The sequence below is a fragment of the Leopardus geoffroyi genome, chromosome B2, assembly GCF_018350155.1.
Source record: "Leopardus geoffroyi isolate Oge1 chromosome B2, O.geoffroyi_Oge1_pat1.0, whole genome shotgun sequence".
Classification (NCBI taxonomy): Eukaryota; Metazoa; Chordata; class Mammalia; order Carnivora; family Felidae; genus Leopardus; species Leopardus geoffroyi.
The window spans coordinates 2,865,740-2,879,160 of record NC_059332.1 but is presented as its reverse complement, the minus strand read 5'-3'; positions in this window follow the sequence as shown (position 1 = coordinate 2,879,160).

The following is a 13,421-nucleotide window of genomic DNA, read 5'->3' as shown; positions in this document are numbered from 1 at the left end:
GTCATTTGTTTCACACATACATAAGCAAATATATGTATATACACACATAGATATACAACATACATAATCTAGTATGTTGTGGGTATTATTATGTTGAACACCCTGTTATCAGTCAGGTCAATTTAGAGGAAGAAATATGAAAGTTTTTATTTTACCTTCATGTATTTCTTCTCTGATGGACTTTCTCACATAGACCCGAGTGTCTGATCTGTATCATTCCTTTCTTCTGAAGAATTTCTCTTAACGTTTCTTGCTAGATGGGTCGCTGGCCACGAATGCTCTCAATATTTTCTCTGGGGAAATCTTTATATCTTCTCCACTCTTTAGGGATGACTTCACAGGGTGCAGAATTCTAGATAAATGTGTTTATCTCTAGCACGAAATATTTCACTCTGCTCTTTTTGCTTGCACATTTCCTGAGGGGGAAGCAGCCGTAATCCTTATCTTTGCTCCTCTGTAGGTAATTTCTTCCCCCTGTAGCAGCTACTTGTTGGCATTTATCCCGGTCGGTGCTCCCTGACTATCGTGGGTGACGCTGCTGTGAACACCGATGCACGGAGAAGGCCTTCCTCTGCCCACCGAGATTTTCGTGAAGCCTGGCAGCACATTTGAAATCAGGATTGGACAACCCGCCGTTTCCTACTTCCTGAGGGCGGCTGCTGGGATTGCGAAGGGGGCCGGCAGACAGCCTCCGGTCAGAAGAGCGGACAGCTTTCCAGAAGGAGCGAACCTAGAAACGGGCAGGTGCCCGAAGGCGACCCCGGTCCTCACACTCTGGGGACTCGAGGGGACCCGCTGGAAGAGCCGTGCCAAAGGAGAGGGAGTAGGTGACGCCAATCTGATGACTATTTCCCCCACTTTAAAGGAAGTATTTTTCCATGTAGGACAGTCTCAAGGGATCAAGTCTAAATCAACATCGTTTGTCATCTCCACAACCCCCCTCCGGCCGCCAAAAGTACATTTCTAAATTTTTTTTTTTTTTAACGTTTATCTATTTTTGAGACAGAGAGACAAAGCATGAAGGGAGGAGGGTCAGAGAGAGGGAGACACAGAATCGGAAACAGGCTCCAGGCTCTGAGCTGTCAGCACAGAGCCCCACGCGGGGCTCGAACTCACGGACCGCGAGATCATGACCCGAGCCGAGCCGAAGTCGGCCGCTTAACCGACTGAACCACCCAGGCGCCCCAACCGCCAAAAGCACATTTCTAAACGTTTGGTGGCATTCCTCCGTGAAACCATCTGGGGTGGCTTTTCTTTGTTGTGATGGTTTGGATTCCTGCTTCAGTATCTCAGCAGTTACGGGTCTGTTCACATGTTTGTTGCTTCATGTTTTCTATTTGGCCGATTGGATGTTTCTAGACATCCGTCCACTTAATCTAGCTTTACCCAGTAGGCTTTTTCCGAGTACTCTCTTACAATCGCTTTTATTTCTGTCAAATCTGTAATAATGTCCCCCCTTCCACTTCTCATTTTCATCATTTGCGTCTCCTCTCTTTGTTTTTCTCAGTCAAGGTAGCTGAACACTGGTCAGTTTTGTTGAAACTTTCAAAGAACCGACTTTGTGTTTCATCTATACTTTTAATTCTGTTGCCAGCCTCTCTTCCTGCTGGCCCGCCTTATCTGAGTGCCTGCCCTACGGATTTACAAATTGCTTAGCCAGGCCCCGTAATTGGCATAAGCCAAGTCCTTCCATAAACCTTCACCCCCGCCCTGCCACCCCTCCCAAAACGAATCCTCTTTGGTGTCTCTTTTCTTCTGGTCCACGGGTCTGTGAAGTTCATTCGTGGAAGTTGTGGATTATTCATTCTACGTTCTGCATTATGTATTTTTTCATGTGAACATGTCCACGTGACTGCAGATGGGCACTTGGGAAGTTTCCAGACTTGACTACCGTGAACAGATGGCTGAGCGTGCTGGTGTTTCTACCGGCTGGATTTACATCCCAGCATCTGCTAGGCAAGTATCGCCCGTCAGGACATGGTGTCGTTGATCACAAGGAATGAAAAGTCTGAGATCTAGGACAGGACACAATGAACGAAAGATCTCTTGAATTGAAAACGTCTCCGGGCCTGGATACCTTCTTCCAGTCTGACCACTGCACACACGTGGTGTTCTGGAATGTGGTGGTGAGCACCTTCCCTCGACATTTGAAAGGTTCCCTGGCTTGGGAAATAAGGTCTTCGTTCCTAATCCTAAATTTTGCTTCCTAGCGTCTCCATTTGGCCAGATAGAATCACTGTTTATCTTCAAACAGAGGAAGCTTCTTACTCCTCGAGGACCCCTAAGCCACGTTGCTGGCACCCCAAGCCCCCATCCCAGCCACCTGCCCCAGTGGCCCTGAGTCTCCGGGTTGTTAGGGGGCCCCTGCGGTGCCAGCCCCCGGAAGCAGCCTCAGCAAAGGATGCCGCCTGCGACGCCCTGATGAGATGCTGGCCCGGACAGTCGTGTTCATTCTTTAACAGGTCTCCTTATCGGAAACAGTCGGAGCCCAACGAAAAGCGCCCACGTTTGGCTCTGACCACGGGTCTTACTCAGACGCGGAGTCCCCAGGGGCTGTCGCAGAGCCTCACAACGGGGGGGGGCCCCACACCCAGTGAGCCTTCCGACTTCGGTCACTCAGGAGGCCATCCCCCTTCGGGGACAGCTCGTCCCCTCCTGCCGATCTGATGGTCTTAGCCTCACCCGAGCTGGGCGCTCCTTTGGAACAGGTGCCCCGTTCGTTTCCCTTAAGGGCCCCGGGAGGGACACCTTCCGGAGTTCCCTGTGTCTCAGCGGAATGGTGCGCTGCCTCTGCGGGATCGGAGCCGGGAGCAGCCAGGGGTGCAGAGGGCTGGGGCCGGGAGCCCAAGGCGCACAGACCTGAGGGCTCAGTCGAGTGCCGGCTTCCCACGAAGGCGAGGACGCGCGCTGGCCGTGTGGAAACATCTCGAGTGGAGGAGACGCAGGTACCCGGGGGTCTTCCTGGGGTTCCCGCCAGGACGCGGCTGAGGGACGGAGAGCCTCAGGGGCCGGGTCGGAGGCCTCTGCTGGACAAACCCTGCTGAGAACCGGAGCCTTCTTCCCCCCTTCCCCTCAACACGCCTGTGAAGGTTAATTGTGTCGGCGTGGCTGGGCTCAGGGCTGCAGACAGGCTGCGAAACCATGAGGGCCGGGCGTCCGGACTCCTCGGGAAGCCCCGTCACCCCAGACGGGCCCAAGGGGGTGGCGCCATGACAGGAGCCCCGGAGCAAACAGGGAAGGGAAGGCGCCAGACCTCCCGCCCCAAGTCACCAATATCCCGTCCTCTAGTGAACAGCGGCTCCCAAGACAGAAACCTGAGCGCCTGGGAGGAAGAGCTGGCCACACTCTGGCTCGCTCGGTGGGTGGGTGGGTGCGTGCGGCCTACGCCCTCTCTCTCCCTCCCCTGCGTCACCACCCGCCGTGCTGTGAGTTGTGTGTCTGACCTCGAGTCCTTTCTCGTGATGAGGCCAAGAGCGTTCAGTGACACCTTTGGGACGGAAGGGGTCAGGGCCCCGGGCCCCGGGTCTCCCCAGTTCACCCGGCACCAAATGCACAAGGAGGGTCAGAACTGGACCGAACCTCGGGACACGTAGCGGGTCGGAGCCCAGGGCCCAGGTACCGAGCGGGACTTCTCTAGCCGCTCGGGAGTAGGGACTTATTCAAGTCTCCACATTCCGAAAAGAGCCACCAAACATGAGGCCATTGCCTCCTTAGTTCCTCGAGGAACTGTCCTGTAGGGGGAGGCCTTTACTCAATTAGTAAAAGTATCAATCCGCACCGCACCCACAGGCGTTGGAATTCCTTTGACCTTGGCAGATGAGGGAAACCTCATCGTTAGTCTTTCCTGGATAGTCTCTGGTTCCTTGGTGGTCTGGGGGAGCAAGTCCGTGGTTGGAAGGATTGTTTCTAAGACACTTTACAGGCTGTTACTACTCGCAGAACTGTCCTTGACGCCTTTTTTTTTTTTAGTAAACATCCTTTGGGCCATTTGATAAGTTTTGTCCCTCCCTAAGTGAAAAGCCTGATGCTGTGTTTTAATGATCTTTTAGCTCTGTGAGCCCGGTCATAGTAAATGCCCTGCTCTGTTTGCAACCATTCCAAGGGCTGGAGTCAGACCCCAGTTTATTTTTTCGAGGGGAGGGGGAGAGTAGGTGGGATTGAGTCTCATTTAATCATTGATATAGCAGGCAAACTATTTTCCCCAACCCTGGTATCTACAGCCTACACTACCCAGTAATTTCCAAACGCACACACAATTGTTTATTTGTTCTGGAGTCAGTACTGTGTAGTCTCTAGTTCAGTTACAATGTGCCTTCCTAGCAAGGGAGGAAGGCCGTCTGGTTTTGCCAAGAAAGAAGGAGCAGAAATTAGTTTTCCCCATAGACATCCCAGGGGCTGAGAGAAAAACTTAGGTGTAAGTTTTCCGGAGATGCCTCTGATTGTTCTCCTGCGTGTGGATGGTTGGCCTGGAGCGGAAAGGAGGACAGAGAAGGTAGCTCCAGCGTCAAGAAGGACATCAACCAGTTTTCCTTCCATGTTGAGAGTCACTCGAGGCTCTGGGTTTCTGATGGACAGTTGGTTTAGGGGAGCCACCGTGAAGAGCCCCAGGCCCCGGTCAGTCCCTCCCAGGGACACTGGTTACCTGAGCCCTCATAGAGAGAGGCCCCGAGGGCCTTCAGATCTCCAGCGGTTGTCTCCGCGCAAAGGGCCTGGCTTATGGGGTTTTCATTTTGGTTGTCCCCTCTGAGGACAGTCTCACTTCAGTGCTCTGAACGGCCGTATAAATGGCACTTGGTGCCAGGACCTCGGGAAGTCCGGTCTGACCTAGTACGTAAGGCCATCACTAAGGCCTCGGATTCTTTTTTTTTTTTTTTTTAAGCCTCCTTTTCTGTTTTTTTTTTTTTAATTAATTTATTTTTTTTAATTTTTTATTCTTCTCTTGATCTTGGTTGTAATATGCCCAGTTGGCAGCTCGTAAGAGCTCCTCCGGGCTCCCTTCCAGACCAACAGTCAGGTTTTACAGTTTTCTCTGAATACCTGGGGCCGATCGAGTGACAAATTTGTCTTTTAGGATTGTCTCAGCCTCAGGGGTGTCAGAGGAGATAGGTCCGTGTCATCAGCCTCACAGGCCGTAGATTTGGGGCGAGTGGTGGCTCAGAGGTGCACCTGCACGGAACTTGTGCAAGCCAGTCCTTGTGAGCCCAAGAAGCAGCACCCACAACAGGCAGAGGCCTTGGGCAGCGGCCAGTCATGTGAGGAGACAAAGGTCTCTTTCCCTCCTTTGCTCCCCAGTCAGTGGATGAGCCAGGCCTGGCAGTGGAGAGGGGACGTCCGACCCTGCGTCTGACCCTGCACCCTCCTGCGTCCTCGGAAGACAGAGCACCTGCCCCCTCCGTCTACCCGCCATCTTCCTTACTTCCCTTTCCTCTCCGCCCCCAGCCCTACAGTGGGGACACTGAAAGAAATGTGTCCTCAAACTTATGGAATTGGCCCACAGGATGGAAAGAGAGGTTTAACAAGACCAGTCTGAAGGCAGCGGTTGGAGGAAAATGAAGTCGTCTCATGTTGCAATGTCATGGGGTTGAGACTCCTTGTGGCTTTGTGGGCCATCACCCTGCCGAGGACCTGACCCCTGGGCACGGTCTGACTGAGACACATGCCTTCTTCACGAGGAGAGGGACCTGGGCGGGGGGGGGGACGCAGAGGTGGAACCCGCGTCCCCCCCTGGCTGCACCTGACCGTGGTCCTGGCCGTGCAGCGGGACTAAAGTCCATGCTGTCTCTGGTCCTGCCCTGAAGAGGTGCTTCCTTCAGATCCTGATCACTGGGAAGAGTTTTCGAAGGAGGACAAAGCTTATTAACACAGCAGCGCACCCTCCTCCAACCAAGGCATGAAAACAAGACCCGAGGCCCAGGAAGCGAAAAGCACAGGCAACTACAGTCATTTCTCAGGACCCGGTGTGGGCGCCTCGCCCCTGAGGATGCCACCCCGGATCGGTCCAGCCGGCAGAGGCCCGTGGCGCTGTGTCTGCCCTGCAGCTCAAGCTGATGCTGGTGTTTGCGTCTCTCGCAGGGGTGGAGGCTCCTTGAGGACAGACCCGCGCTTCCTGCCAGCCCGCTGCTTGTGGAGGGCCAGCATGTTGTGGGGGCCCGCAAAGAATTGGGGATTGCAGGGGAGAGGCAACCTCTTACCCCCAGTGAAAGGACTGAGGGTCCCTGAATCCTCAGGTTCCACGGTGGTTCACACCCTCCCTGGAACTTAGCATAAGGCCTATCAGCAGTCAAGGACCCTCTCGGCTGGTCCTGTGGGGCCCCTCTGGGTCCTGGGGCCCACATCAGTTTCAGGAGGCCCAACGTCCACTTCCGGTGAAGGGGTCTTACATTGGGCTGCTCTCGTAGGCCTGGCCCATTTCCTTGACCAGTCTTGACCATCGACACCCTCCCTCCGTGCCCTTTGTCCTGGGAACCTACTGAATCCAGATGGAAATCATAAATTAAGTTATTCCTAAACAATGTAGATGGGCAGACACGTACTGCTCAGAAACCACTCAGGGCCTCATGACGATTCATTCACTGGGTTCACTAATTCCGTAGTGTTGCCAAAGGTCACTACCGTGGAGGCAGAAATGGCTGACGACCACCCATGCCAGGCACGTATCTGATCAAACAGAAGCATTTCAAAGCCAATTGGAGGACCTCCTGTTTCCCATCCAGCATACGAAGAGTTTACAAGTTGCCAGTCTTATCCTCATAGCGAGAAAAACACGAAACAGACTGAAAATTTGCAAATCTTCTTCTAGTCTTCAGAGAACCGAGCTCAGCAGGGCAAACCACCGCCTCCCAAACTGGAGCGACAGGCGGGCTGGAGGCTCGAAGCTCACGGTACCGGAGGCCGGAGGAGACACCGCGGCTGGAGCGCCGCACAGGGGGCAGCTCTGCCGAGGAACGGAGCCTCCGGAAGACAAGCGTGAAGTTACAAACTCGACGGGGTCCAGTCTCCGGGAAACCCCCGCACTTTCGCCGAGTTCACCTCTGGGAGCCCCACCAGGTTCTGGAGGAAAATCCCCCCATGCCTCCTCACGGGGAGGAGAACCGTAGCCATTCAAAAATGCCCTCATTCTCTTGTCCCCAACAAGGCCCGAGCACAGGGGACCGAGCCAGACAGACCTGGGGGGTGAGCGACACCCAGCTCCCAGCCCCCTCCGGCCTCTTCTGCTCACCTAAGGGGGGGAGGGGCTAACACGGAGGAAGGTCACAGCCCAAGGCCCAGGTTCACCGACAGACAGACGGGCCTAGGCACAGAATGCTTCCGTCCCCTCACACGGTGAATTACCAGGGAAAGAACTACACATCTCAGACCTTATGTAAGAAGTCTCTGAGGACAGCCACGACGTGTCTGATTTGCTCCTTCTCATTCCCCCCTCTTGATTCTCAAGCTGCCCTTAGTGGACTTAGAGAACATCAAGGTTTTATATTAGCAGTGAAGGGAGTCCTGGCATTGTAACAGGAAGGCGGCGACCCCTCTGGTACTTCTGCTGAGTGGGGGCGCAGAGGTTGTGCAGTCAGGGGCTCCCCCCCGCCCCTGTCGTCCAAGGGGCTGTAATCGTAGTTAGGGCTTCTGGTTCCCGCCACCATCTGAAGCCTTGCTGTCTCGACCCAAGAGGAAACAAAGTGGGTTATCCCATTGAGAACACAGGGGCCAAACAGGGGGGATATCAAAAGCGTTAGGAGGGGATCAACTAAGGGCAGAATCCAAGGGCCCCGTTTCCGTATGTCATCCCAGAACCCCCAGGATTCTGACAGCCCTCGCCTTCTGTCCGAGACCCCTTCCTTCAGCTGTTGGACCGTATTTCCGACTATGCCTCCTTGGTTTGCATAGAAGCAACCTTCCTCATTTAGGAAGAGGCGTATTTCCCCCCTTCTCAGCCCTGGACAGGTCGAACCCTCTTCTATTTTGTCATACTCCTGCTGCTAAGGAGTCCACCAGGAACTTTGCAACCTGTTCTACGTCATCTGTCGGATCTTGGGATAGGTTTTGGTGAAAGGAAATCGATGAAGCTACTCCCCCAACTCCAGTACTTACTCCGGCAGTGAGTCCCAACCCGATTAGTAGAGGCGTAGCTTGGATAGCTCGGTTGGACCGGGTACGTGCAGCCCAGGGAACGGTAAGAGATTGGTTGTCGGGGAGAATACTCGCTTGGGGGGTTAAGAGTGCAAAGGCGCAAATTCCCAGCCGGCCAGCAGGCAGGCACAAATCAGCATTGGTTCCACAAACAAAGAATATTCCTGCGGGGGGAAGGCACCAGGGTGGCTCTTGGTTTTTACCTGTTTGATTGTATATTTCAGTTTGGATGCATTGGTTGCTAGTGAAGTTACCTATGGGGGTTGTTCCCCGTGGGTCCTTAAGACATAAGGAGGTCCGCCCTATTAGTTTTATACCAGTAACCACGGGCCCTCTTGTGACGGTTATGTTATCTGTTGACATGTTGTGAGGGACAGCATATTGGCTACATTACCTGGGACTGGGGTGGCCTCATAACGTAAGGGGGTTAGAGAGAGGCAAAGCCAACGGTCCTTGGTTAACTTAGGGTTAGAGGAGTTGAGAAGGCGATGGGTTCAATTTAGAATCTGGGTGTAAGAGTTAGAGTCACAAGGCCCATTGCATCTGATTTCTGGAAGTTTGGGTCTTCCTGGGTAGACTTCCAGAAATCTGCTTCATGAAATTTTGTACCGCCTGTCGGGTTGCCTTCGTATGGGCCTGGTCTTAAGACGCCCCCTCCGTCAGACAACCCAAAGTGGATTTGTTGTGTCCAGCAGACATATTCGTCTGGGAGTCTGTGACATGATGCTCCCTGCCAAAGCCGTCTTGCTTAGTTTTTCTTTTTCCTTGCCAGTAAGTTTTTCCATCGTGGGAACAGGGTGAGGCCGAGTGATAACTCTCCATGTTGATGTGTGTGCGTGATGAACGCCCTGTGTGTAGATCCCCGTCCCGTGAGTTGTTTTAAAGGATTCAGGGCAGTGGACGCGGAGGGGGAGTTCCTGTAATGGGTCTTGAAACAGTCATCATTACGCTGCGGAGGGCCGTCGCTTCTGACGAGAGAACTCAGCATTAACGGTAGGAGAAATTTCCTTTTGTTAGGGCAGGTTCCCGACAGTTCCTTATTCCAGGTGGGGGATGGCGATAGGTGAGGAGTATAAGGAGGCAAGCGGCTAACAGCAGGGGAGGGTGTAAATAAGGAGGCAAAGTTCGGTGCCAGGATTCCGTCTAACTGCTCGTAGACCAGAGCTTCTGGCGTGACTGGCTCCGGGCTGTGCTGTCCTCCTAAGGGTGAGCCGAGAAGACTGTTCTGGTTGGGGGTTACCTTCCGATGTGTCCGGTCCTCTCCTGGCAGGTGGACCGGCTTCACCCGGGAGGGGTGGATCCAGGTGGTTTGACCCGCTACCTCAAGTGCTGTGGGGGCGGTTAGCATGACTGAGTAGGGCCCTTTCCAGGTAGGCCTGAGGGGTTCCCTTTTCTGGTCTTGGATCCCTACTTGGTCCCCTGGTTTGTAAGGGTGAACAGTTATTCCCAGGGAAATGGGTATCCTATCCGTGACCCATCTGTGCATCCCAAGAACCATTTGTCCTAGCCCTTGCAATTGTTGATGGACCTCTAAGTTTCCCCATTCCTTGATGTCCCCTTGGAGTTTAATCAAGGGGGGTGGTCTCCCGTACAGTATCCCGAAGGGGGAGAATCCTACTTTTGCTGAGGGGTGCAGCGTACTTGCGGCAGGCCCAGGGGCGGTATTTCAGCCCAGGGCAGACTAGTTTCTTGACCGAGTTCTGCCGGGGCTCGTTTGAGGGCCCGGTTCACACGTTCCACTTTCCCTGAACTCTGGGGCCGGTAGGCCGCGTGTAAGTCCCACTGGATACCCGGGTCCTGGCTACTTGTTGGACTGCCTCAGCCAAGAAAGCCGGACGTCGTCTGAGCCTATGGTTAGGGGCGTTCCGTGTCCGGGAATGATATCCCTTAGCAGGGCCTTGGTTACCCCTCTTGTGTGTTCGGTGCGTGTGGGGGAGGCCTCCGCCCAGCCCGGGAACGTGTAGATGAATACCGGGAGGTATTTGTATCCTCCCCTGGGTCTACCTCCCAATCCTCGAAGGGTGCCTGACCACAGCGTCGGGTTCCCTTGGGCCCGGTGGGGCTTTGTTTGGCGCTATTTCGCGCACCGAGGAGGCAGTGTTGAGAGGCCGAGGCACGGGGGGATGGGAGCCGAGCGATTACATAGTAACGGCTCCGTAAGGCCTCAGGGGCAGGTTTTCCCAGATGGGTGAGCTCAGGCTGTCGGAGAACCACCAGGCCGGCTAGCGGCTCCGGTACGGAGACTCTTTGGTCTGGAAGCACCCACCATCCTTCTGTCTGGCCTCCTGTTCCCTGCTGTGCCCGTTTTGTCTCTTGGATCGTGTACCTCGGGGCGGGCGGCAGTTCCAGGGCCAGCGTGACTTTTGGGGGCGTTGTTCGTTCTCCCGCTGCTTGTTGAGCTGCGGCGTCTGCCCGGCAGCTACCTTCTGACACTGAGTCAGTCCTTTCCTCTTTGGTGTCCCTTGCAGCGGGTGACTGCTACTTCCCTGGGTTCTCAGACTGCCCTTAATAGTTGTGGGATTTCTTCCCGGGTTTTGATTTCGCTTCCTCCTGCCGCCACAAGTCCTCTCTCCTTGTATAGGGCCCCGCGTGCCTGTAGAGTGGCGAAGGCGTGGCGCGAGTCAATGTCTGTGTCGGCCCTTTTGTCCTTCCCGAGTTCTCGTGCTCTGAGGAGGGCCCACAGCTCCGCTCTTTGGGCCGACCGTCCTTGCGGAAGGGCCTCTGTTTCTACGACCTCACGATCGGAGACTAGCGCGGAGACTAGCCAGACGGTGTGTCTGGCCTTCGTTCGTGAAGCTGCCGCCATCCGTGCGCAGGATGAGGTCAGGATTGTGTAAGGGCCTGTCTGATAGGTCGGCACGGCTAGAACAGACTTCGTCCAGCGCCTCCGGACAATCATGCCCTGCGGGCAAGAAAGAGGCGGGGTTTAGGGTTTTTCCGGCTTCCGGTCTTACGGGTCGGTTCTCATTTAGCCGTCCCTGGTACCGGGTCACCCGAGCGTCCGGTGGCCAGTGTTGCCCGCCGGCAGCCATCAAGGAAATAACAGAATGGGAAACCTAACGTTTAGGTTTGGTCGCCACGGGCATTTGTCCGCATCCTTGATTAGAAGTGCGGTGGCTCCCAGTGCCCTCAGGGTGGCCGTCCTGCAGCAACTGAGTCAGTCTGCTTTGAAAGGTACGCCACCGGTCTTCGCCAAGGCCTAAATCGCTGGGTGAGAACCCCCAGGGCCGCCCCATTCTTCTCCTGTACGAACAGGTTGGAATCTCGCGATACATCTGGGAGCCCCAAGGCCGGGGCCTCTGTGAGTTTTGTTTGTACGGTGGCGAAGGCCTTTTCTGTTCCCTGGCGTGTCTCGTGTGGCGGCCTGGCCAACTCAGAACCCTGGCATCCATATCCGACAGAATCCTGCCGCTCCCGGGAACTCTCGGACCTGCCGGCGGGTAGGGGGAGCCGGGGTGGCACAGGCTGCCTGTTTCCTTTCCGCTCCCGGCATCCGTTGGCCTTGGGTGATGTTGAAGTCCAGATGTTTAACTTTCCTGTCGGCAGATCCGTGCCTTTTTCTTTGACACCCGGTGTCCCGCCTCTGCCATAGCCTGAGTGGGGCCCTGGTTCCCTCCCAGCATTGGGTCCGCGTGGGACTGGTCGGCAGGAGATCGTCCGCGTTGGAGGAGGACACGTCCTAGGTCTTGTTCCGGAAATCTGGCTAAGCCAGATGCCAGCGCCCCACTGAATAAGATGGGTGGATTTTTGAAGGCTTGAAGCAGTCTAGTCCAAGTGAATTGCCCTTTGCCCCCGTGGCAGGGTTTTCGCTCAAAGGCGAATAAGGGTTGACAATTAGGCGCCGACTGGAGACAGAAGTCATCTTTTAAACGGAGGCCTGTGAACCATCCTGCTCCCAAGGGTGTGAGTCCTCGTAGAGCGTACGGGTTAGGCAACGCTGAATGCGGCATGATGACTGCTTCATTAATGGCCCTTGGGTCCTGTACAGGATGGTAATCATTTGTCCCAGGCTTTTTTATGGGCAGCAGAGGAGTATTCTACGGGGACTGGCATCGCTTCAGAAATCCCCATCTGAGTAGCCTGTCCAAGTGTGTCTGGATCCCCAGGCGTGCCTCCCGTGGGACCCCATCTTGGTGTATTTTGACAGGTCGGGCCCCAGGCTTTAGGTCAATTAGTATCAGGGGGTGGTTTTTTGGCAGACCAGGGCGGTTCCTTCTGCCCAAACTGAAGGGAGTTCGGCTTCCAGCTCGGGGGACGCTGTTGGCTCACCGGGAGGGCAAGTACATAATCTCTGTTCCTCTTCCCGTGGATTCATCAGGGACAAAACCATGGGTTGGGCCTCTTTGTTTAGGTGCCGTTGCGTCTGTCCATCCGAGGTGAAGACTATTTCTGCTCTCAACTTGGCCAGGAGGTCTCACCTAACAGTGACAGCGGGCAGTCGTGTAGATACAGGAATTCATGAACCTCCTGGTGACCCCCAGCCGGCACTGTTGGGGACCGCGCAATGGCCTTCGGGTTTGCGGCCCAGTGGCTCCTACGATGGTGACTTGTGACCCGACAGAGGTGCCACTTGTGTGTCACCAGAGTGCTCAGCCCCGGTGTCGACCATGAAGTCTATTGTCTGGCCCTCTACCTTCATTTTGACCATGGGCTCGCGGGGGCCCAGCTGGAGAGAGCCTGGTCGTTCCTAATCGGAGTCCACTCGTGCCGGTCCGGTCAGGTCGGCCTCGGGTGGTTCCGGCTGGTAGCTGGGTGGGGAAGTTTTCGTTTTTCCCTTTTGGCGGTTGGGACGTTCATTTTTCCAGGGTCCACATTCCTTGTAGTAGGCACACTGATCCCGTGTCGGTGGCGCCCTTCTCTTTTGTTCTTGCATTCCTCAGGGTGTCCGTGGGGGCCCGTCCGGCGGGGGTGGCGCCCCAAGGCCGCGGCCAGGAGAGCTGCTGGTTGTTCCATTCTTCGGTCCGCCTCCTTTCTGGCAGCTTGGTCCCGATTTCCAAAAACCTTGTTGGCGATTTCCAATAGTTTGGTGGCGTTCTTTCCAGTGAATCCTTCCCGGTTTTGGGGCTTCTGTCTAATGTCACACTGGGCCTGTCCCACGAAGGCAGCAATGACCATGCGCTGGTTTTGGGGGGCTTCTGGGCCGAATGGAGAGTAAACTCTGTAGGTCTCACATAATCTGTCATAGAAGTCAGCTGGACTCTCCTCTGGCTTTTGTAGGACCTCGGATACTTTTGCCATGTGGGTGGGCTTTCTGGCCCCCGCTTTTACCCCTTGGAGGAAGGTGAGTTGGTATCTCTGTA